This window comes from Bubalus kerabau, chromosome 6 (genome assembly GCF_029407905.1).
Source record: "Bubalus kerabau isolate K-KA32 ecotype Philippines breed swamp buffalo chromosome 6, PCC_UOA_SB_1v2, whole genome shotgun sequence".
In the NCBI taxonomy this organism is placed as follows: domain Eukaryota; kingdom Metazoa; phylum Chordata; class Mammalia; order Artiodactyla; family Bovidae; genus Bubalus; species Bubalus kerabau.
Window position 1 is genome coordinate 89,388,921 of NC_073629.1, and position 21,586 is coordinate 89,410,506.

The 21,586-nt window shown below is 42.3% G+C and overlaps 1 protein-coding gene and 1 long non-coding RNA gene across 39 annotated transcripts in view; one reads left to right on the plus strand and one right to left on the minus strand.

The window, feature by feature from the left end:
* Positions 1-21,586, plus strand: part of DAB1 (DAB adaptor protein 1) — a 956,508-nt gene that overhangs the window by 681,050 nt on the left and 253,872 nt on the right. The window lies entirely within an intron of this gene.
* LOC129655400 (uncharacterized) overlaps positions 1-21,586 on the minus strand; it is a 57,177-nt gene that overhangs the window by 14,355 nt on the left and 21,236 nt on the right. Inside the window, exon 2 of the long non-coding RNA XR_008715982.1 lies at positions 5,831-5,925. This is a non-coding gene — a long non-coding RNA (uncharacterized LOC129655400). The remainder of the gene's footprint in view (positions 1-5,830; positions 5,926-21,586) is intronic.

The window sequence follows — 21,586 nt, forward strand, 5'->3', positions numbered from 1 at the left end:
GATTCTTTTTTAAGTCCTCCATGACCTCAAGCTTCTAGATTGAGTTTGCTTATGTGGGAAGGTGAGGTTTTCTTTGGGGGTCAAAAGACATGGATACCATCTGGGGCCTGTTGTTACTTATTTCTCTGGGGTAGCAGGGGAGTATTTTTTCCCTGCAGAGCCTACTCCCCGTCTGTCACATGCTTTTCTATTGGTTTACAAGGATAGATCTATTTATGTTTGCCGTCCACGAGTGCTGCTCTCTCAATAATTCATGGAAACGTCGCACAAAATTAATCTACAACAAGAACCTGAACTTGACTGAAGCTGAAGCCCTTGCTTGCGAATGTCTTTGTTACTGACAGCATATCCATTGGAGCTCTTTTCAGCATTTCCCAAGTTCCGAATTCTCCTTTAAGAAGAAGCAGATTGAGGAAATCATTAATCTCTGACAGTTGTATAGATATAATTAAAGATATATGAATTTAAAAATACCTGCTCTTTCAAATTACTTCCTAAAAGAACAGGGAGGGGAAGAGAGAATGCTATTTAAAATGTCAGATACAGACACATTAGGCTGGGTAGTCAAAGCACTGTATGCCTGTCACTCATGAAAACTGACAATTAGGTCCATAAATAGATTTTACAGGCTTCCACACAAGAACACACATCCTTCTCTTCTTATCCACATAAAGATGAGCGCGGATGGCAGCTTCCCCTGACTCGCTGACTCATGGGAAGGGAGAAGGGCTTGGGAGATGCTGAATGAGACATTCAGAGCAAATTCACTGTGCCTGGGGGCTGGGTGTGGGGTTGGGTGTGGGGCTGGTGGGAGGTGGGGAGCCCACTGATGTTGGAGAAGGATGTGTCAGAGAAGCCCTTCCTGGCTCTTCCATGTAGCACCCACGCAAACCCTGGCTGGTCTCATCTTTCCTGTTGTAGGTTTATTTCCCCATGTGCAAAATGAAATTGGCAGTAACCATCTCTACCATTCCCATCTCCCACTTCTAAGGGTTGTCAGATCAAATGAGGTTAGAGAACTCCTTGGAAACTTGGAAAGACTCTACATACATAAGCCACTGATTTATTATTACTAATTTGTTAATATTGACAGCTGAGATATTGACATATATACCAGGAAGAGATCGAGTAGATGATCAGAAAGGTGTTAAGACCAAGACATCAGAGGATCAAAGAGAAATGCCAGAGTTACACTGAAATTTGCCTCACCTTTGAGAACAGAAAATTCAGCCACACCCACATGGGTGAGAGCCTGGAAGGTTGGGGGACAGGATTAGGAGATTAGGAGACCAGCTTGCAAAGTTTAGGCTGCATGCTCAGGGGTCCTCACTCTCTAGGGGTCAGTCTTCTTCTCCACAAAATAGGGCACATGGTTCTGTGCTTCCCTTCTCCACAGGATCAGTGTGAAATCAAGTAAAATCTCAGATTTGTGTTGCAAATTATAATGCCAATATAAGCTTTCTGGTTGAAAATAGGTTCATAATCAAATTGGAAAGGGGTCAGAGGCAGGTCAAGCACTCACCTTCTGCCATTCATTCATTTGTTATCCTCATTAAATAAGCATCTATTTATTTATTATGCTTCCTGTGTTGATTGAATGTTAAGTTCCACAAAAGCGGGAATATTTTTGTGTTTATTGTTCATTGAAGTTTCCCAAGTGCCAAGAAGGGTCCCCATCATCTGGTAGGTGAACAGTAGATATTTCATGAGTTAAGTTTGTTACATGTTAGGTATTAGGATTTGGGCAGGTGCTTGGGTACAGAAAAGACTGTTGTCCTTCAAAGAGTTCATCGTTTGGTTGAGGGGTTAGTGTAGGGGAGACATATGAACAGATGAGTCTAAAGCAAAATGTTAAGAGCAATATGATATATACAGAAGATATATACACTGTTTGGGCTTCCCTGGTAGCTCAGCTGTTAAAGAATCTTCCTGCAATATGGAAGACCTGGTTTTGATCCCTGGGTTGGGAAGATCCCCTGGAGGAGGGCATGGCAGCCTACTCCGTTATTCTTGCCTGGAGAATCCCATGGACAGAGGAGCCTGGCAGACTACAGTCCATGGGGTCACAAAGAGTTGGACACGACTGAGTGACTAAGCACAGCACAGCACACACACATACACCATATACGTATAATATTGCTTATTATATGTATATAAATATATGTGAAGATATTTTGGGTTAACAAAAAAATTCAGGATTTTCCATAACGTCTTATAGAAAAACTGAAAGGAAGCTTTTGCCCATCCCAATAAATAGATTCAGAGATATATAGAGAAAGTAAGAAGTGAATACAGATATATCAATATTTATAATGAATATATATAGAAAGTAGGGGAGCATAAAAGAAGGTATTCTCCCAGGCCAGAATAGGAGTCTGTATTCCTGATGTCTCCAATTTGCCCACTGTGTTCTGTTATGTGGCAAAGAGCCTGGTATTCTTGGAGTGTGGGACCCATATTTCCTGAATCAGAGACTACTGCCAAGAGACCTTCTGTCTTAGACTTGGCCTGGGGGCAGAGATTCGAGGTTGGTGAGCCTCTGCCCAGGCACCCTCTGAGATGCTTTGGATCCCACTTCACATGATGGGCTCAGTACCTTACAAAGAGGAAGAGCAGCCCCAGTGGCCTGGCTTGATGCAAATGAGCCTCTTAGAGATGCAAATGACTTTCCTACAAAGAGGAAAAGAGCTCTGGGTGTGAGCTGAAAGGCTGAGTGACTTAAACCACTGTCTGCTGAAAGAAAGGAGGCAAACTTCCCTCAGGGACTTGCCAGCTCATTAGCGGTGCTGGCCCTGCTTGGTGGCCTGTAGACATGGGTTAATCTATGGGTCTAGTGCTCAGTCTTCATCCTTGTGGGCAGCCCTGGGGAGAAACCCCCAGGGCCAGAGCACAGATCTTGGGCCCTGAAGTTCCAAATCACATGGCACCAGTGTTGTTCACAGCTCTCTGGCAAAACTAAACTTCTCTAGGACTGTTTTGCCTAATGATTGTTATATGATATGATTGCAGTCCAGCAGGCCTGGTTCAAATGTGGCTTCTGTCATATAAAGCTGTGTGACCTTGGGTAAGTTACTGAACCTCTCTGAGCCTTGGTTTCCTCATTGGTGCCATAGGAATAGCAGTGCTCCGTGACGGGAGTGGTTCTGAGTATTAACAGGTACAAGCTCCCTGGCATGTTGAATAGCTTCGTACCTCACTGGGTGCATCCCTTCTTCCTCTCTGCCTTGCATTCCTAGATTCCACTTTTTTGGCAGTCGTTTCCTCTGTAGACTGGCTGGAAAACACCCCCTCCCCCAAAGCCTCCGTTTTTTTTCCTCCGCACCAGTAAACTCCTTGAGGACAGTGGCTGTGCCGTGTTCATTTGAGTTTGCTCAATGCACGTCCTAGATGGATGATGAGTAAATGACGTCCCTGTCATTCCATACATAAGAGCAACAATGACATTTCTGTACTGCACTTCAGTTTGGAAAAGTAATTTTACTATTCACTTATTGTTTAGTCTGCTTAGTGTTCTGTGAGATGGGATATATTGTTATCATTTTACAGTGACTTGCAAGTTGCAGTGACTTGCCCAAGGTCAGCCTGCTGGTATGTGGCATGTCTCATGCTTCATTCACTTGTTAGCAAGTGTGCATGGAGCACTTCCTGTGTGTTTGCAGAACAAGGACTGCCTTTGGAGGTTTCCTATGGGAAGCAGATTTGATTCCTGCTGAGACCCAACACTTCAATGAACATTTCTAGCTGCTTGAGATGAGCCAAAATAAACATGGATCACTGCCTTCATAGAGCTTGCTTTCAGTTAGTGGGAACAGAGTGCAGGGATAAGCAGCATATTCTGGGATTCCCTGGTGACTCAGACTGTAAAGCTTCTGCCTGCAGTGCAGGAGACCTGGGTTCAATCCCTGGATCAGGAAGATCCCCTGGAGAAGGAAATGGCAACCCACTCCAGTATTCTTGCCTGGAGAATTCCATGAGCAGAGGAGCCTGATAGGCTATAGTCCACAAGGTTGCCGAGTCGGATATAACAGCGACTAACTTTAACTTGTTAAATGAGTAAATTGTCAAGAACATTAGAAGGTGATACCAGATTTAGGAAAAAGATGAGTTAAGGGCTCTGATAGCTCTGAAAGGACTCTTTAGCCTCTAACATCTCTGGTTATAAAACAAATTTTCTTTGATACTGACTGCTGCTGCTGCTGCTAAGTCGCTTCAGTCGTGTCCAATTCTGTGTGACCCCACAGACAGCAGCCCACCAGGCTCCATCCCTGGGATTCTCCAGGCAAGAACACTGGAGTGGGTTGCCATTTCCTTCTCCAATGCGTGAAAGTGAAGCTGCTCAGTCGTGTCCGATTCTTAGTGACCCCATGGACTGTAGCCCACCAGGTTCCTCCGTCCTTGGGATTTTCCAGGCAAAAGTACTGGAGTGGGGTGCCATTGCCTTCTCCGATACTGATCTGCATTTTGAGAAAATATATGCCAGATCCTGAGGAGATTCATTGCCAAATGTAAGAATTAAATTCAGGCAGTCCATGTTTTCTTTCAAAGGCTGGGGTGGTGGTGGTGGTTGCAGGAGGGTATTAGAGAATGAGAGTGCCGGTGTATCCCAACAGATTAGGAGGGTGTCTTAGATATCTGAGTCCCTTACACATAGTAACTCATTTAATCCTGAGAACAAACCTGATTGATAGCTATTGGGCCTCATTTCATGCAATGGGAAACTAGCACAGAGAGGTTACACAACAGATCTAGGCTGGGAACCCAGGCTGACTGTCTCCATAATGAGCTCTTTTAACCATGCTACCTGCTGCAGAGTAGAAACCAACCCCCTCTGATTAAAAGAGCTGGCATTGTGTGGCCTGAAAACAGCCCAAGTCCTGCTGACATGGGCCACAGAGTGATAGGGGCAAATGTAAAGCAAAATCACTCTGAGTGTGAGGAACCAAGAGCGCTGGACACCTCGAAGTTGTTTTTTTACCTTTAGTGGGTCACCTGACTGCTGTGTGCCTCAGTTTTCTAATTCATACCCTGGGGGCTTATTGGGTTAGAGGATCTTGTAAAGACCCTTTTCTGTGCTGTGTAGCCTCAGGATCTTTGCAATTTATGCCATTGCATTAGCTCTTGACAGTCAAGTTGTCAGTAGCAAAGGTTCTAAGTTTGGAATTCATCCTGATTTAAATTTGAATTGTGATTCTATGTTTTCCTGAGGGTAGTGAGGTGGCTTGGAAAAATAGCTTAAATTGGGTAACTTGAGACTCAGTTTTGTGGTCTGCTAAATGGATGTGCCAAATGATCCTGTCCCATAAGGTTCTTATGAAATTTAAATGAGATCATGCATGCAGTGAGTTTGCTATTCTCTCTGGCATTCAATAAGCATTCAGGTGCTGGTGGATTCCTCTAACCATGATATGGTGAGAATTGTCTGGATCACCCACCCTAAAGTGTGGTCACCTTGGAGGAAGGAGGGACTGGGTTCTCCTTTTCTCCCTGCTCTGGACCCGAGGATGACACCTGGTGTGGAACCAGCCTTGTCGAGTGTGGGTGAAGCAATGGAGTCTTTGTTTTTCTATCTCTCTGCCCACAGAACTGGGCAGCAAGGTGCTTCTTGGAATTGTTCTTAGTGTGTCTGAGAGTCAGTGCTGCATATATTATAGAGTTCTGTGTCTTTAAGGATGCTTTCTGTGTTGATTAGACAATGAAGAACAACCTTGACGTTTGCAAACTTGTGTCATTTTTTTAAAATCACCTCACTCCTTTCTTGCTCAGTATAATAGCAAACAAGAATAAATGCAGGATAATGTAAAACCACAACTACAACAACCAAAACCCAAACCTGATTATCTTGAAGCTGTGAAAGCCATCTCAGTTAGTTTTTGATATCCTGGTCTGTTTTCAATCATTCAGATCCCACAGCAGGATTGCAGAAACCTGCAAAATCATTGGCAGCAGTTGGCAAGGCGATAAATTTCTCTTAAAACTTATTCATAATCTTTTTACTACTTTTTGTGCACTAGTTGGGCTTCCCAGGTGGCTCAGTGGTAAAGAATCCACCTGCCAAGCAGAAGACATGTATTTGATCCCTATGTAGGGAAGATCCCCTCAAAAAGGAAATGGCAACCCACTCCAGTATTCTTGCCTGGGAAAGTCCCATGGACAGCGGAACCTGGCAGGCTACAGTCCGTGAGGTCGAAAAGAGTTGGATATGACTTAGTGACTACATAGCAGCAGCACACTAATTGCCTTGTGACCCAAGTAAATTACAAATGCCTTCACTTGTGTGTTATTCGCTCTGTTTTCTGCAGTTTCTCACCATTGCTTTGCTTTGCCTTTGCCCACCAGGAGCTAGCAGAGCCTCAAATCTCCCGGAACCTTCCCTGCTCTCTCCTCCTTTAGATCTTTGCAGGTGCCCTCTTCTCAGCCTGGGGTGCTCCTCTCCCTCTCAAGGCCAACTCCTGCCTGCAGGTTAAGAATTAGTTCAGCTATCCCTCATTCTGGAATCAGATGCCCTGATGGGCTGGCCCCAGTTTGAATTAGGTAACTTTCTTTTCTACTCGTGTAGGATATCCTGCTTCCCTCCTCCAGGCCTCACTTCACTGTTTCAATCACTTCTTTACTCGTCTGCCTCCCATCTAAACTGTGAGTCTCCCAAGGACAAGAGCAAGTACTGTGGTCATTACGTCCTCAGCTGATTCTTAGTATATTTTGCTGGCTGAATGGTTCATGAACAGGAAGAGATTAAACAGGGGCCTGGATGCAATGAACACCCTGCACAGGGAAGGCAGAGACCAGAGGATATGCTGTAGACACAGGGACTTCCCACTTTTCACAACAGCTACTGTGCAACATCATCTAGTTGTCAATTAGCTGTGTGGTGTTGCTCTCCAAGGTGCTTAATCAAACCCATCTCATTAATCCTCAAAAATCTTCCAAGGAGGCGAGAATGTAGAATTCATTTCTTTGTAGCATGAGGAAATGAGACATCAAAGGTGCTGAACCTGCTGCATTTGGATATTTAGACAGTTAACTCCCCAGCTCCTGGGGGAAGTGGGTCCAGAATTCACTCCCCACCCCGAGCCTGCACCTCCCATTCTTTCTCTGACATCATCCTGACATGTCTCCCCCACCTCATCCCACCGCCCACCTTCCCACTGCCATCTATTTATGACTTGCTGTGTCACATCCAGGTTCACAGATGATTTTAGAAGTGGAAAGCCAGCAGTTTAACCAGAATCAAAAGGATTTGGATCATTTGCGTAATTGGGCTAGCCAGATGGTAAATGTAGTTCAAAGTACAAAAATGTAGAATAATTACAAGGGGAAAAAGTAACGCAGTTTATAGATGAGGGAAGTGATTTGGGAGAAAAACTCATTGAAATCTTTATCTCGATGTGTTAGAAATGAAGGACAAAAGCACCACTCTGGGTAATAGAGACAGAGCACGCAGAGTGCCCTGGGGACTCCCCACCTGCTTGGAATGCAGGAGAGAGGACATTTCCTGAAGCTAGGAAGGGAATGGATGGGGTGGAGAAGGGTCTGGGAGGAGGGATGGTGATTGGTCAGGCAGAAGAGCATTCATGCTCACCTTATTGGGCGCACCTCATGTGCTTCCGTCTTCACTTGTGACCCTTAGTGAAAATTTGTGTCCCCCTGAGCTTCGATTTCCCATGTGGTAGCATGAATAGGCTAATGCCTACTTTCCTGATGCTTTGAAGAATATATGAGGTCTCGGATGTGAGAAATACAGGCACATTGTTCTGGAAACTGAGGAAGTTCACTCTTATGACTATTAATACTATATTCACAATGCCAAAAAAAGAATCCAGTGCTTTCAATGAATGGAATTTGGGAATGGATTGTTTACTAATTTGATAGGCTGAAAAATGACCCCCTAAAGTATCCATGTCCTAATCCTAAGAGCTTGTGAACATTAACATTTATGGGACTTTGTAGATGTGATTAAATTACAGATCTGGCATTAGGGAGATTGTCCTGCATTATTTAGGTATAGATTAAATGCAATCACAAGTAGTTTTTGTTGAAGAAGACTAAGGGAAATTGACATAAAAGAATGTAATGTAACCACAGAGGCAGAGATAGGAGTGATGAGGCCATAAGCCAAGGAATGCCAGCAACCATCAGAAGCTGGCAGGGACAAGAATAGGATTCTCTCCCAGGGCCTCTGGAGGGAGCAGAGTGTTTCCAGGACTTTGATTTCAGCCCAGTGAAACTGACCGTAGACTTCTAGCTTCTATAACTCTGAGAGAATAAATAGCTGTTGCATTAAGACACCATGTTTTGGATAATTTTTTACAGCCACCACAAGAAGTTAATATAAATAGAGAATCCAACCAGCACAGAAAAGATCTGGATCAAGTCCAGTCTCTAATTTTCACTTCGGTGACACCCTGGATCATCTGATTTTCTTCGTCTTTAAAATGGGATAATAGCATTTTCCATATGTGGATTGTTGGGAATACATAAAAGAGATAATGCAAGTACCTTATCCACTGTAGACACTTTATAAACAATTGCTATGCTTAGTTTTCAGTTTTACATCAGGTGGTATTTAGCCAGTACTCAGAGTTCCAGAGAAGCTGACAAGGCACAGTTTTGGAGGATGGAGGTGAGAGTCCGTACTGTGGAGGCTGCCGGCGTGTCAATATAACCTGTGCAGTGTGTTAGTAGAAGGCAGGACCATGGAACCAGAAAGAGGCTCAAGTCTGGCTCCTGTCCTAGAGAAGGTTAGGGTGGGAGGAAGAGCAATCCTGCAGAACTCAAGAGCTGATACCATGATCAACAGAAGGCGGTACCTCAGGTTAGAAATAGGATTTGCGCAGGGAAGTCATTCTGGGGCCTCTTGATCCCAGGTCTGACTGCCAGCTGAAGAACCTCAGGTAAGACTGCTGGGCCCAGAGCCTAGGTTTCTAAGGACAAATAATGCCAGGCCCTAAGATTTTGAAGTCAATGATATAAATCCTGCTTTCATCAGAATGGGCCCAGGGACTGATACGGGTCTGGTCCAGGAACAATGACCGCCAGACTATTGGGGTCACTGAAGGCTGCTTTGAAAAATGGGACCACCTGGTTAAGGAAGTCTGAGCTAGATTTAGATGCTTCTAGAGAGGGCCAGGGTTTGTACCACTTCAGGAAACAGCCAAGCTGATCAGTTCACACCTTGATCAAGAAGGAAAACCAGAATACAGAGCTGGCCACAGTCTTCAAAGATTTGAGTCTGAAGGACAAAGCAAGGTGACAGGAAGTGAGGCACAAGGTCAGGATCTGAAAAGATCAGCCATGTCTAGAAAGCTGGGTGCCAGGTGGGTGCAAGCTAGCGCTTCTAGCTAAAACTGTGGATGACGGTAGGGCCAGAGGGACCCTACATGTGTGTGGGTGTGACGTTGGCTCTGATACAGGGAGGCTCTGATGGATACATATGGAACCTGAAGACCAGAGGGATTTAGCAACTTGCTTAAGGATGTGGCATGTTAGAAACAGAGCTGGACCTAGACATTTTGTCCTTGGCGAAATTTTTCAGCTGATCAAATATGACCTTTTTGTAGGTCTCAGAGACTCTTTGCTCTTGCATTTGCAGAGCTTCAGTTCCAGATCCTGCCTCTGTTCTAATCAGCATTCACCATTTAACAACTTTTGTGCTCTCTGATTATACCTCAAGTTTTTGACCATCATTTGAGGAAAGAATGAGCAGGGAGAAAGGGAGGATTCAGGAATAAAAAGTAATTAAACATAATAAGCCTGTTGAGATTAGCCATTAATTTGGATGTGAAATGTAAAATTGCCTTTAAAGTAATAAGGGATAATATTGAGCAATTGTAATATCCAGCCTGGGAAGTACCATGCTGATAACATTGCATAGGGCAGGATAATACATGTGGCAGTTCCCTGATTTTTGTAGAATTAATGATGTTGGTTTCATTTCACTGCTGATTTAAGATATACATTTCACAAATGGCACATTAAGGCAAATGTATCAAAATTGCACCAAAAGAGCTGAATAGTCGGGAAATGGCAGCCCCTTGAACTTAGCAATTTGATGATATCTTATGTTTAATGCTTAATCAGTAGATATTTACAACTGTTTATTTTAATGCCTTGAAGTCCCAGTTCAATAGAATTATCGGAACTATTATAAGAGAGGCTTTTTAGTATGCTGGAATAGCATTCTGATTTAGACAGTAGACTGAAAAAGAGACCAGATACTCTTACAGAAAAGACACAGTATTTTTTTTTTTTTTTAAACAGAACAGAGGGCCTGGATTTTTCTTGTCATCCTGGAAGAGATGTGTTGTTTGGATTTCAGAGAATATATTGATACATAAAGCATATAATAAAGTGAGTTAAGACAATTTCATAACCAGGTTTGACACATACTATATTAACTCCAGACTTTTATCATGATGGTGCCTGCTTCTGACCTAATGGTTTCTAAGAGAAGCCCTGGGATTGCACAGCTGAATTATTTCAATGTTTTCAGGGTAAAAACCATTCATTCATTCATTGTTTGTTCTTTTATGCTATTTAATTTATCCTTTCATCAGGTGTTTATTGAGTGCCTGCTATCTGCCAGGCACTGTTTTGAATGCTGAGGATTCAGTAATTAAAAAAGAATCAGTAGTCTCTTAAATTCTGTGTTATGGTCTTAAGATAGAGTATCATATACCATAAGTTTTTTAAATGGTTAAGGACTTGACAAGATTCTTAAGATCTCAATGCAAAAGCAGAATGAATGTCTGCTTCAATTTTAATCTTCAGTTTTATCTCTCTGTGTGTATGTATGTGAGTAGGAGTAGAGGAATTAATTATTAGAGTGAAACAGTCCAGATAGTAAGTGTGTAGATTTTGTAGATTAAGTGTAGATTTGATTTTGTAGATTGTGTGCATTTTGTTTTCATTTTTGTATTTGTATTGTCTTCTACAGTAAATATTCATGGCTTAGCAAGATGAGAAAAGGAAATGGGTATCCAGAATGATTACTGGTTACATAACTGACCAGCATGGATGAGTAGAGGATTTTTAGGAGGTTAGCTAGGGTACAGAGGAAACTTTGTGTAAAGCAGTAATTTATTTGGATCCTTTGTTTATCATGTGTTAAAGTCAAGAAGTCCTCTCCTTTCTTTGGCACATTCTTATCACTGACAAGAGCAATGATTTCTGATATGATGAAGGGATTTCACATTAGTGAAGGATTATTAAAAACTAGCCGCTTTTGGTAATTGATTATTTTGTGTGTGTTACCTTAATGATACTGTCTGAAGGATGAAATATCTTCTCTGCGTTTGCCAAAGCAGCCTTCTGTAACCCCTGGTGACACTGGGTTTTCCTCACTGCCTTTAATTACTCTATGCAGAAGCTCCTGTTTCAAGTCTGGGTGTGCTTCACCTACAGTGAGGGGACCCAGCTGATGAACTAGCCCACAAGAGCTTCCAGAGCTAGTCATGGAATTTGGAAACCATTAGAAAGCTGGGCAATTTCATTATTCATTCACTTGAAATAATCCTGAGACTGCTTTCAGTGACATGGTTCCTTCAGCAAATAAAGATAAGCCAAATCCCTGGGCACTCAAAGGAGGAGAAGATTCTCTAAATTAATTCCAGGCTCAAATAATTCAGCAGTATTTGTAATATTCTGTGCATAAATTGGCAATTTGCTAGAGAGATCAGGAAATGATAAAGGCTTTCTTTCCCCTCCCCCTTCTCATCTTAACAACCGCTGAGGCAGCTATTGGGATAAAAGAAATGTTTTATCCTTAATAAATGTCCTATCGGGTAATGCGCTGATTAAGGATGTCCCAACAACATCCGCCCCTCCCCCTTCAAAGCAATTATTTTTCATCAGAGAGACTGAAATACTTGGGACGTAGAAGATGGTCTTAACATGTGTTTGTTTTTTTTTTTTTTTTTGACACAAAGAAGTTTTATATGAAAAGTAAATATATACCAACAATATCAAGAAATACAGAAATATAAGTGCTAAATTCCAGGGTTTCCTCTTGGCAATTGAAAGGTGTTTCAGTGGTTTTGTTTTGTGGTGATTTTTGAAAGATCATTCACTGATGTACTGCTGATCCAGATCCCAAATCCAGCCTTCAGTATCTCTGAAATCTCTTTTTGTCCTTTTCAGCCCCCTTGCCATTTGTGTGATTTGGATTCTTCTTGGGGAATCTTCATAAGGGTTACTTACTTGTGTGCCCCTCTCTCTCTGCATTTTGAGCTAACTGCAAACACGACATGGGGAACCAGATATAGAAAATACCTACATGTTGCTGGCAAAGCTGGGCCCGGAGTGTGTGGCTTAGATCTAAGGTTGGAATCAGTCTTCATCCTCCTTGCCCTCCAAGTCTGTATCTGGAGACCTCCTGGAGTCAAAGTCACAGTTACTCAGCTGGTCAGGGAGGGGTGAAGACAATGTTCTACTAATATCTTCCCCTTGCTTCTTCCCCTACCCAAACAGGACTTCCCTCACCCAATCAGAGGCAGATTGCCCCTGATTGGCCTGATTGGCCCGACACTAACGCCCTGATTGGCCCGACACCAACGCCCTCACTCTCATTATGTAGATCCTGAAACAGAACCCCAGATGGTCTGCACTCCACTCCCTACATTCATTCCCAGTCCCGAGGATCAGATCATGCACCCCTTCTCTTACTAGAAATGGCAATAGAGAGGGATGAAAGGGCTAATGCTAACTTCCTGTCCTTTGAAAGAGGGTGAGGGGCTCCACTGTGTGGACTCACTTCAGCTTGATCCATACAGCCAATCTACCTGGCCCTTGGATGTCTGAAATCATCTGTCTAAAACACAGAACGTCAAGGCTGTATATTGTCACCCTGCTTATTTAACTTACATGCAGAGTACATCATGAGAAACGCTGGGCTGGAAGAAGCACAAGCTGGAATCTAGATTGCCGGGAGAAATATCAATAACCTCAGATATGCAGATGACACCACCCTTATGGCAGAAAGTGAAGAGGAACTAAAAAGCCTCTTGATGAAAGTGAAAGAGGAGAGTGAAAAAGTTGGCTTAAAGCTCCACATTCAGAAAACGAAGATCATGGCATCTGGTCCCATCACTTCATGGGAAATAGATGGGGCAACAGTGGAAACAGTGTCAGACTTTATTTTTCTGGGCTCCAAAATCACTGCAGATGGTGATTGCAGCCGTGAAATTAAAAGACGCTTACTCCTTGGAAGGAAAGTTATGACCAACCTAGGTAGCATATTGAAAGGCAGAGACATTACTTTGCCAACAAAGGTCCATCTAGTCAAGGCTATGGTTTTTCCAGGAGTCATGTATGGATGTGAAAGTTGGACTGTGAAGAAAGCTGAGCGCCAAAGAATTGGTGCTTTTGAACTGTGATGTTGGAGAAGACTCTTGAGAGTCCCTTGGACTACAAGGAGATCCAACCAGTCCATTCTAAAGGAAATCAGTCCCGGGTGCTCTTTGGAAGGACTGATGCTGAAGCTGAAACTCCAATACTTTGGCCACCTTATGGGAAGAGTTGACTCATTGGAAAAGATTCTGATGCTGGGAGGGATTGGGGGCAGGAGAAGGGAATGACAGAGGATGAGATGGCTGGATGGCATCACCGACTCGATGGATAAGAGTTTGAGTGAACTCCAGGAATTGGTGATGGACAGGGAGGCCTGGTGTGCTGCGATTCATGGGGTCACAAAGTCGGACAAGACTGAGCAACTGAACTGAAAACACAGAACTGGTCCTGCTACTCTTCTGCTTTCTAGTCTTTCAGGTTAGCATGGTTTTAAGCCCATTCATGAAGTGCCTGCCATCTACTCCCCTTGATTCATAGCTACACTCCAGCCGTGCGCAGCTATTTGTTGGTAGGACCTTAGAGCCTGTGCTCTCTCGGCCCTGAAGCTTTGCCTCTAATTCATGCCCCATTCTGCTGGGGGTGGGGGCCCTTCATCTCAGAGAGCCAGGCATCTGCATTTATTTTACATCTGTTGTATTTCTTAGCACAGTGTATTTTCACTGGCAGTATACTTTTCCATATCTCCAACTAGACATGTGAGATGTCGTGTTTGGTACACAGTAAAGGCTCATGAACTTATAGTTGAGTATGTAAATGAATGCACATTTGGGGAAGAAAGAGCAATTAGCCTTACATCGAATCCATCTGAAAGGAGGTTGTCAAACTGATTTCTTGTTGCGTTTTGCTTTTTTGTTTCACGAAATAAATACTTCCTAATGCAGTTCTTCATTGTTTTAAAGATACCCTTAAAATAGCCCTGAGGTTTGTTATTATGATCACTGGAATCAGAATAAGAGCCTTCACCTCATCTTGACTCCTTTGTAATAAGCTGCATGAGTTCTTCATCCAATACTTAGGTTGCAGGGGCTGGTTTTACTTGCATGACATTTTATCTTCTTGGATGCAGAATCAAATAGGAGAACACGGGCTGTGGGCCAGGTTTGTACTGATAATTAGCAATGGATGAAAGATTTTTTTTTTTTAAATATAAGAGAAGGACAAATGAATGTATCTTTGTATTGGCTGTAATAGGAATTTTCCCCTATTATTAAATGTATTCTTTTCAGTTATAGAGAGCCCTTCTTTGATGTCTCTGACTCACTAATATTGGGGTAACAATGGCTGTGATTTATTCTTAAGGACTTAAAGGAAAAGGAAGACAGCCGCAGGTGTGTTTCACTTTCATCCTGTCCAGAGAGTCTCTGCTCAGTGTTCAGGCTTGTGGGCCCGGAGGTAGGTTTCTATGGAGCGTGGCTGCTGGAGGGCTCATGGTGACAAAGGTCATTCCCTATTAGTGCCTCACATCAGCGAACACGGGCCCCTCCCACACCCTCTGATCGCATAGAAAGGCCACCATTTTCTGTTTCCAGAATCACTGTCTCCAAAGAAAGGAAGAAAACTTCTCCCAGCAGGTTTTGTTGGGAAGAAAAGGATTTCAGGGACCAGGAAAGAAAAAAAAAATCCTTTTTCTTTCCATAAGCAAGTTAAAAGGAAAGATTTTTTTTTTTTTTGCTTTGCTTTATTTTCTGTTAAGGCTGAGCTGATAAAAGTCCTGAAATGAGAAAATCAGGGGGGCAGCAGTTATAAGCACTTGTCTAATGATGTCTTTTTCTGTCTCCTCAAGAGCGAGTTTAAGCTTCTTACTGGCCATTTCAGTGTTCTCGGGGTTACTCGCTGTATCACACACTAAACCTTTTAAATACTTCGTTTACAAAATTATTCATCTCCAGCAGGCTAGACAGTTTTAAAAGGTTGGCCTCTTAAGGAGCTGTCTGGGTAGAAGATGAAGCTGTGTACATCCTTACAAAATATTCCATAAATCTCAGCATTTCAATAGGTGCTAAGGACACTGGTGATGAACAGTGATATCAAGGCAGTCTGATGACTGGGTTTTCAGAAACGGCCCTGGAAGCTGGCAGCCCCAATGCCATTGCTTTTCTGCTTTGAAGCAAGACTTTCCACTTCAAAGAAATGTTTCACACTTACACAGACAGTTGACTATGTAAACTAGCATATTGAAGGGACTACCATTTACATTGGTAAGATGTGTTGACTTTTTTGGTAGTCCAGGGTGACATGTGGACAACTAAACATATCAAGGCCTTTATTTAAAATGCTATATGGGGACTTCCCTGGTGATCCAGTGGTTAGGTTAGGGCTCCGTGCTTCCATGCAGGAGGCATGGGTGTGATACTTGGTCAGGGAGCTAAGATGCCACGTGCTGCATTGTGTGGTCAAAGCAATTTATTTAAAAAGTTTTTAAAAGATATATTATTTGCTAAAAAAAATTTAAAAATAATATATGATTTTGTCTATGAATTCAGTGATACCACATTTTGTTTTTCCCAGCAAATTAATACTACCCCTTCCCCACCCCCACCCTCATGGCACTACCACACACACACACAACTTTTGAACACAGTTTAAATCTTGGGTCAGAAAAATACTGTCTGGATGACTTTAATCAAGTTAGTTCACCTTTATGGATATCAGATTTCTCTTCTGTAAAATAAGGAATAGAAGCATTTCCCTTAAAAGAAATACATGAAATTATGCATATAAAGCATTTAGTAATTTACTGATGTAAAAAAAACCTAAATATGTGTATTTACCAAAATAATGAATTAATGAAAAGCAGTTGGCTGGTGAATGAATCTTTGCTGTGGGCCCATTATTCTGCATTGATAGGCATGTACAAATTATGAAAGGCTATAGAATTTTGCTGTAATGTCAGGAACTGGAAAATCTTAAAAAGGTTTTTGGAGTGAGTCTGTTTTTTATAGACTTTATTGGAACCTAGCTTTCTGTGCTAGGTAATAGGAAAGTCCCATTAAAGAACTCTCTCAGTTTGTCCTTAAAGGATTTTATAGTAGGCTAGAAAGAGGAAGCTAAATGTTCTAGTTTTTAGTATATTTGCCATCTCCCTAGGTTATGAGCCCCTTGTGTAGGCACTACCTTAGTTTTACATATTTTTATTCCTTAGTAAGTATAACCTGAATATAAAAGATTGAAAGATTACTGACACAAATAGTTATAGTACAAAACCTAGAGAGATGGATGCACTATATTCTGCCAATTGAAATGAGGAACTAACATTTGTCTCCAGACAAAACTGCAAACCACAAAGTCCATGGCAATGTATTTGATTCATCTGAGCAAGGGCATGAATTAGTTTCAGCTCTTCTACCAACTAGTTCTGTTGTCTTGGGCAGGCACTTCCATTTCAGTGGGATTTGATTTCCTCCTTTGCAGTTGAGTTGAGGAGAGCAAAGGTTGGCTGAAGTTTTGTGGGCCAGCTGATTCTAGGCACTGGGACCTAAAGGTAGAAGAGACTCAAGCCTTGCCTTCGATTACCACCTTTGGAGAGGTGGTAGACCTGTACATCCCTAATTGCATGTTAGTTTCTCAGTCGTGTCTGATTCTTTGTGATCCCGTGGACTGTAGCCCACCAGGCTCCTCTGTCCATGGAATTCTCCAGGCAGGAATACTGGAGTGGGTAGCCATTCTCTTCTCCAGGGGATCTTTCTAACCCAGGATCAAACCCGGGCCTCCTGCATGGCAGGCAGATTGTTACCAGCTGAGTCACCAAGGAAGCCTGAATGTGCCAAATGCAAAAAAGAAGATTATTGCAAGACACCCAGAGTAGGACAGGTTTTAGTCTAAAAAAATTAAATTATCAGAGCAGTATAATAGAGGAGGAAATGCCCAGGCAAAATTTTGCATGGAGATAGTTGTCAGACACAGGAAGTTAAACAGATGGAGTGCAGTAATGGAAAGAGCACCAGGCATTCTGGGTAGAGAGATAACATGTACAAAATCAGAAGAGGTATGGTATGTTAAGATCAAATTATAAGCAGGACTGTTTTGTCGAGAGCTTCATGAGAGTTGGGGACATTGTTTTATACAGAGATATAGCTCCAGTTCCTAGAATAAGGTCTGGGACGTGATACTCAAGAAACTAAAAAATGACGGAGTAGATAAATCAGCATAATACAGAAAATGGATGTTTTTCTCTATATGTCCAAGGACCACATCAAAATTCTGTGCCCGTGCTCAATTGTTTGTCACATTTCACAAGTAAATCATGCATTCCTCACCAGCAAAAAGCACTTGGAAGGCCTTCAGTAAACACGTGACAGTTGAATAATCAGTTCAAGTCTGAATCACTGCTTAAAACCTTTAGAGAAGGTCTGACTTGGCACTGCCCATATCTAGGGATCCTGAGCTTAGCATGCTTCCCTTGTTGAGGGGCATCACAGATCAAGAGGGTTAATTCTCATGATTGTCCTGGGAAGCCTGTTAGTGAAGGCAACACAGCATCTGCAAGAGACTTGACTGGGTTTCATAAGGAGGAGAAAAAGTGTTAGGAAAAAATTCATTGAAGATTAAATAACATCCCATACACTATAATGAGGGCCTGAGCAAAGGCAGATACCTGTGGTTAAAGAAAATCACAGCTCCTACCCTCCCAGCACAATTGTGGGCGTTGGGGACCTTCCTGCTTCATTATTCTGAGGAATAGCATTATCAGGGAATTGCAAAGATCTGAGCTTCAAAATCAATATGTGCTGAGAATTACACGGCAGGGAAGCCAGAAACTATAATACTTTGAACACTGTTTTTATAGTCAATTTTGACAAAGTCCATGAAGTCAAACTCAAGGACACATTTTCAGCCCTGACACTTGTTAGCTGATGTAGGTGTGGGTTTCTTCATTTTTTTTCCCCCTCATTTCTTTTAGAAGCCTTAGATGAGTATATACCATTGGCCAAGCACTGTTCTAGTTCTATGGTATGTTCAGTGCTGTGGATTTGGGTGTTAAGGAGCATACAGTGGTGTTAGTTAGGAGAATTCCAGCCACTTAGCATAAATGCATAATTCAAGAGAAAGCAGAGTGAACTTCTTTCTCCTGTAGTAGCCCTGGACAGTTGAGCTGATTGGCAGGCATCTCTTTTCCATGAGCCATTCAGGAATATAGGCTAAGGAAAGGCCCATCATTTCCTGTATATAGGTCCAAGGTCTTCCTGGGGCTGGCTTCCATTCCAGAAAGGTAAAAAAGGCCAAGGGAAGAGTGTCCATAAGTGGTTTTTATGAACAAGACCTGAAAATGGCCCTTTTCATTTCTATTGATACTTTTGGTCCATGGGCTAGAACCAGTCAGAAGCCCACTCCTAGCTGCAAGGGAGGCTGGTAAATGTGGCCCAGTGGGGGGGTACAGGTTGTAGTCTCTACCATAGCAGACTACATGAGAATATAAGTTAGGTTCAGAACCCATGGTAATATAAGAGGAGGACCATGTGCATTTATTGGCTACTGGGTGATAAGCCCCTCACTTTATACTGCCCCATGAATTACAGCATGTTGTCCTCCAAATAACTTCAAATTATATATTAAAGTTATTTTACAAAAGAAGAAGTGGAGATGTGGAGCATTTTAAGTGACTTTTGATGGTGTTTATTTGAAGCTACAGATAGAGAATGAAAGGAAGATTTGATGCAGTCCCTGTGTCTATGATTTGCAGGGCAAATGTTTTCACTGGTCAGGAGTAACAATGCAATGAATACTATTCTGTATCTCTCAAGACACGGTTTTCAGCTGGAGATCATCTGCCCAGGTTCACCATTAGCACATTTTGGTGATATGTGACTTCCAGTAGCAGTTTAGTGGATAACAATCCTCTAAGGCATGGAACAGGGAGTCATTCACTTGTTTGCCCATCTATCCACCTTTCCTTCATTGGTCCATTTATTCGCTTTTCTTTTGTCAAACATATCTAATATTTACTGTGCACATTGTGTTTAGCGCTATGTTAGGTGTTTGGAATACAAAGGAAAAGTGTGGTGCCTTGCCTTTGACAAGTTCACTTTGTAGTCAGGACAGTCAGACATAGAAAACAATAATTAAAATGTTGTAAGATTTTGAAAAGGACATGGGGCAGAAAATGCAATTGGACTGAGAGAAGGGAAATCTGATTCTTCCAAAAAGGGGTCCAGAAGAGAGGATGCACAAAAAAGGAATACATAGATTTGGGGAAATGAAAAGGTTTCCCAAGTTAAAGAAGCAACAGGCAGAACATTCCAGTTAGAGGAAATGGCACAGATAAAGAAAAGAGGCATGTGAAACTGAGGTGTGTTCAAGATTGTTTAAAAAACAAAAGCCACGAAGTAAATGACTGTGGGGAATGGCAGGAGATGTGCAGGGATTGGAGCCGAATGTTAAGAATGTTCATCTGTTTCAGTGATGAGCTGGGGTCCAGGTGGTTGTCAAGGTTGGTCTGTACCCTTGGTGTGCAGGATGTCACTACCACTACCACTGTTTATGTCACATAATAGGCAGTGCCAGGATCCATCTGCCCCAGTGGACCTCTCCAGAGTCTGAAAGAAGACATGACCTGTGCGAGGAGTAAATTTCCAGTACATCAAAAACTGGAATTGCCTTGTCCAGCAGGCAAGCCTGACATGCAGAATGAGTCCTAGAGGTCAGACATTGGACAGATGCAAGATCCAAGGAGACAGCAGCAGAGAAGGGACAGGGGGAGGTGGGGAGCCAGGGCTTTGGGTATGAGCTTGCTTGACCGCCCCCCCCATTCCTGGCATTCTTCCTCCTTCTCCAAAATGTGTATGTGCACACACATGGATTGTGATTCTTCTACCTATTGAGAGCTTAGAATTTTTAGAATTTTATTATCTTAGTCATAAGGAAGAAAACACAGACTTGGGGCCCAAAAGGTGTTGGGAAAACTACTGTGCATGTCAGGATGCGTGGGAGAGATGCACCATTAACCGCTAATCCTCTATGGATTTTTTCCAAGTATGTCTCAGCTGTTATATTCATTCACAGTGATTTCAGGGACCACTCATCATTACACCAAGTAAGGCAGTCTTTAAGAATGATTAAAGTAAAAATAATAACAATAAACATGAAGGTATTGATGCATCGTGGCTGATCAGTCATATCTTTTCCATTTAGCGGGTAGATAATTAGCACTGGTAACAGGTGGGATGGCTCAAACGTAAACTAGAGTAGCTCAGTCGAAGGGACCTCAGAGCACCCACTTTAGGACTCTCACAGCTGACAACCCATTTCAACCCATTTCAACTCAAAGCTGACAACCCACTCTCACAGTGACAACCCATTTCAAGTCAATTCAGTAAGTATTTATTGAGTATCTACTAAGCACATGAATTGTGCTGCCAGAGTAACAGTGATCAAAGGATACTGATCTGAATGAAATTCTGCTTGAAGTTTTTTCCAGTTGGTTAATTATGTTTAGAATTGTGGCTCTAGGGGATGACAAATGGAGATAGTCTAAGAACATAGTTCTGTTTAGATGTGTTTTGAAATGCTTTATGAGACTTTTGGCTCTTGTATAATGAAAAGCAGGTTAAAATTTGCTTGAAGAATGGCTGGAAGGTTAATGACCTTTAGTATTAAAATATTTGGCAGAAATTAGGAGTCATAATAAGTGACTCCAAAAATTTTAAATGGATTGGGAAAAATTAAGTTACATAGATGAATTATTTAAGCATGATGAAGCAGCCAGCAAGGGGTTCTATGTAGACCTGAGGAGTTACATGCATGTTGCTTTTGTCATTGTGAATGTCCTTGTATTTTTCTTCCTCCTGTTTTAACTTTTTTCTTAAGTAAGAATAAGGAAATTGTAAGGGCCAATAGGTTCTGAGATAGTACGTGTTCTGAGCATCTCCTTTAGAAATGCAGGCACCTCCTGTAGCTCCCTGATGTATAGCTCCCTCCACCCCACCCTAGGAAAGAGCCTTGGCCCTTTTTCCACTCCAGAGGAATCCCTTTCTGTCTCTCTGCCTTTGCCAAGCAAAGTCCTTTATGACCCCTTTGCCCAGAGTTAGAAGATTAAAGGCAGAAGGGAAGCACCTGAAAATGCTTTTGTCTCCAAGATGCTCTGAATCCTCGAAGGGGGAAAACTGTAAAGATTCTTTTAACTCTTAGAAAAAGTTCAGGGAAAGTTTGAAGGTTGCTTTTTTCTAAGACCTTGGAGTTGGGCTTTAATAATGTCAACCATAAATCTATAACCATTTACTTGTGATATCTTTTTCACATCCAGTAC